This window comes from Miscanthus floridulus, chromosome 1, assembly GCF_019320115.1.
Source record: "Miscanthus floridulus cultivar M001 chromosome 1, ASM1932011v1, whole genome shotgun sequence".
Lineage (NCBI taxonomy): Eukaryota > Viridiplantae > Streptophyta > Magnoliopsida > Poales > Poaceae > Miscanthus > Miscanthus floridulus.
The window spans coordinates 30260885-30264918 of NC_089580.1; the positions used below are offsets into that span (position 1 = coordinate 30260885).

The window sequence follows — 4034 nt, forward strand, 5'->3', positions numbered from 1 at the left end:
GCGACGATGACGAGTGTTTTTGCCGTGTGCAACGCGGCGCGAGTTCTGTCGAGACTCTAGACAGTCCAACTACAGCTGCAGGTCTACTGCAGCACTACAGCCAGACGCGTAAGAGCATGTTTAATTTTTTACAATTTGATCTTTTTTTTAAAAAAAAATTTACGTTTAGCCCCCTAAAAGATTTAAACTCATCTTTGGATTCAGGGGTCGGCGCCAGGACTCATGGCGCCGAGGTAACACGTCTCGGCGCCACAGATCTTGGTGCCGAGGTGCCTGGCCGAGTACAACAAGCCATCCTAGGTAACGTTTACGTGGCCGGTACCTCGGCGTCACAGATCTTGACGCCGAGCTCAGCGCCACAGATCTTGGCGCTGAGCTCGGCGCCATGTATTCTAGCGTCGAGCATTGATTCAAAACCCGCGGCCGCAGCTCTCTCTCTCTCTCTCTCGTGCTCTGTCTCTGCCTCTCACCGCCGCCGTCTACACCCTGTCCGCGCCGTCGTCGACCGCGCCTCCTGCGCCGTCAGCAGGCCACCGTCGGTCGTCCGGTCTCTGCGCCTCCTCCCTTTCCCGGCTCCTGCGCCCCCGCGCAACCGCCCGCAGCAGGCCGCCGCGGCGCCCCCGTTGCCGTGCGAAGCCCGGCCGCCCTCGTCGCCCCTTCCCTCCTCCTCATCTCTGTCCGACGGTGAGGGCGGCCCGCCACCGCTCGCCGGAGCTCCCGCCGGCCAGTTGGGCTCCGGGCCCTGCGCCCCTGCCCCTCCGGTTCTCTGCGCCCCCCTGCCCCTCCGGGCCGTGCGCGAGCAGCCCATCCAGGTATGCTTATTTATTACATAGGTTTAGTTAATTAGATAATGTACTTTAGATAATTTAGTTAGTAATTTTTTAGAATATTTAGCAAATTTAATTACACAGGTTGAAAGTTAGATGCTTATTTATTTAGTTATATTATATACTTAGGAATATATGTATGTAGCTTATTTAGTTAGATTAGATTGTTAGAGACATAATTAGGGAGTTAGTTACCTATTGATTTAGTTAGCTAGTTAGTAAGTGTAGTTACCAAATCTCTTATCTTGTTATAGCGATAGTTAGACAGTTAGATACTTATTTGTTTAGATCAATAGTTAGGTAATTTAGTTAGCAAATGTAGTTAGATATTATGGTTAGTTATCTTATAATAATATACCCGTAATAACTTGGTTGATGTGCATACCAACTAGATGGACAACGTAGTAACCTTGTATCATGAAGAAAGTGTGGAGGAAGATGAGTTTGGTAATGTCAGTTTTGTTGTAATGCAAAGGGTGCCAGTGATATTCGATGATCGGCCATTGTTTTGTGAGTTGTTTGGTAGGGCCGGTGATGAGTTTAAATGCAATTCAAATGAAGATGCCATCTTAGTTGAGGGGGTACTTCAACATGGCAGGTCAGGGACAATTTTGAGGCGGTTGGTCCCAATTGCATCAGAGGCTCAATGGGACAAATATGTCAAAATTGTCATGAAGAATGAGTTTTAATGTTTGGATTTGGTTGTGCAGAAGTTGTCCAATGATCCCACCCCTCATGGGTATTCACCCCCTAATGTTCATTCACCCCCTCATGGGTTGTCGCCAGCACCAGAGAATCCGGCACCCTATGAGCCTCTGTTACCCGTTGGGACAAACGTGGAACCCGGAAGAGGACGATGCATAAGATGGTCATGGATCAGGTTTCTGGTAGAACGAGGCGAGGGAGAGCAACCCCCTTTCTTACTAACCCCAAGTAGAACTAATGTGGCAAATGTGGTAGACTTGGGCATAATTCACGTACATGCCATTGGCCGCTTAGTCAAGTGTAAATAACTAATGTTTCACATGCATGTTTACTAATACCAAAAAGTTATTTATTTGTTCATATAAAACTACTATGTACTTTGTCATTAGGATGGAGCCGTTCCACCTGCTGGAGCCATACTACGAGGAGAACCACCGAGGACGACTCACCACGGAGGGGGAGGTAACGACTTTACTTCTGCATGTTATTTTTTCTCTGCACATGTACTTGTGTTCATGAATTAATATAATAATTTCTATTTTTTGTAGGAACGGAACCCTCTTCGTCCTCGTTCCCATGATAAGTTTGAGGACATACGGTACGATGATAGGTACACTCCTCTCCTTGAGAGGGCTGGACTTGATGTTGTATCATTCTAGGTTCGCCGTGGGGTGCCTGCCTTCAACCCCACGACGATCTCTGCTCTAGTCGACAGGTACCAAAATTATGAACAAATTCACTTCCATTTATATTTTTAGTTCTCGATGTGCATATAACCTTAGTACTTCTTTCTTGTTTTGTAGATGGAGGCCGGAGATGCACAGCTTCTACCTACCTTGCGGAGAGATGACCGTTACTCTTTAGGACACGCAGAAGTTCCTAGGTGTCCGTATAAGTGGTCGTCCTGTTATCGGCCCCTGCACTGCTGCTGGTTGGAGAGGTAGAGTGGAGGCCTTCCTTCGAATAGAGATTCCTCCAGAGACACCGGGTGCCCGCTCCTCTGGAGTACTCATTAGTTGGCTAAGGCAGAACTTTGGTCAGTGTCCTGATCATGCAGACGAGCAGACAGTTACCTACTACTGCAGGGCATGGATCATGCATCTTTTTCGTTGTGTTATGTTCCCCGACGCGATGGGAGACACCGCGTCATGGATGTACCTGCCCTGTCTCACTAACTGGGACATGGCAGGGGCTACAGATGGGGTTCCGCAGTGCTGGGGTACCTGTATTGGCAGCTTTGCGAGGCTTGTCGCCGGAGTTCGGCGAACTCTTCATTAGGAGGATGTGTTTACCTACTCCAGCTTTGGATGTGGTCTCGTTTACCGGTCGGTAGGCCCCAAGTTGGTGATCATCGTCCCTTGTTCGAGGTGCATGGCCTTCGACGTCGGCCGACGTATGCCTACCTTTGGGACCAGGTTAAGGGTCCCTTCGCCCGGAGTAAACGCGCCTACATCGAGTTCGCGAACGAGCTCGACGCACTCACGCCAGGGCTGGTGAGTTAGCTGCATTTCACATACTAATTTGTTTTCCTGATGTAAGCACTACATGACTGAAGAATCAAATGCAGGTTACTTGGGAGCCGTACAACGACGAACAGTACGAGCACATTGGGTTCAGCATCATGTGTAAGATGGATGAAGACTTGTACCTGATGTGGTGTCCGTTGATCTATTTCTACGCGGTTGAGTTCCACCTGTCACACCGGGTTGCACGCCAGTTTGGGTTGAGGCAGGAATGGCCCGTGGAGCCATGCTCGACGTCAATAGACTTGCACAAGTAAGCGTCTTTGAACTGTTGTATACTTTATTGAATATGATGACGCCATTAGACAGAATAAATAAATTTACCACTTTTATAATGTTAGCCGTAAATATTAGTAAACATGCTCATTCAATATAAGAGAATAAATTGTTTGATTAGGCATATATACAATATAACTACTTAATAAATAAAAGAACATTTATGGCACACATCAGTTCTAGAAGTAAAAATATTGTCTCTGCTTCTTTGATTTGAATTTGGGACACCAGCGATGTTGTATAGAAAGCCAATAGCAAAATGGTACATGTTAATTGTTAAGCATTTGAATAATATATTCAACATCTAGCCACAACGTATCATTAAGGTAGAGAGAAAAGTACACGAGTCCAGAAGGACCCTACAAGAACACCACTCAAACCAACACCCCAGAGAGTAAGCTACAGACTCGCCACAGGCTACTAGAAAAATAGGACCAGTGGCTATAGGCCTAAAAACCAATGGCCAGCAACCTAGGCATGAGCTCCTAGAGCTTTGAAGGCCCTGCAGAACACAAGAGCCCACCCTCTAAGCTTACAGCCCTAAGCACAGTCTGAATGCATGGCCTCAAATTCTCAAACACACAGTCATTTGGGTGTTTCCAAACCTCCCATGCTACCAAGATTAAGGAGTTGAGGCCCTACGCACTTCTTTTGGTACTGCTTTGATTACTTTCCTCCACCATCTAGAGAAACGACTCACTGA

At 47.2% G+C, this 4034-nt stretch overlaps 1 pseudogene; it reads left to right on the top strand.

Moving 5' to 3' along the window:
• Positions 1-1922: 1922 nt before the first annotated feature.
• Positions 1923-3312, top strand: LOC136477279 (protein MAIN-LIKE 1-like; annotated as a pseudogene).
• Positions 3313-4034: the final 722 nt, after the last annotated feature.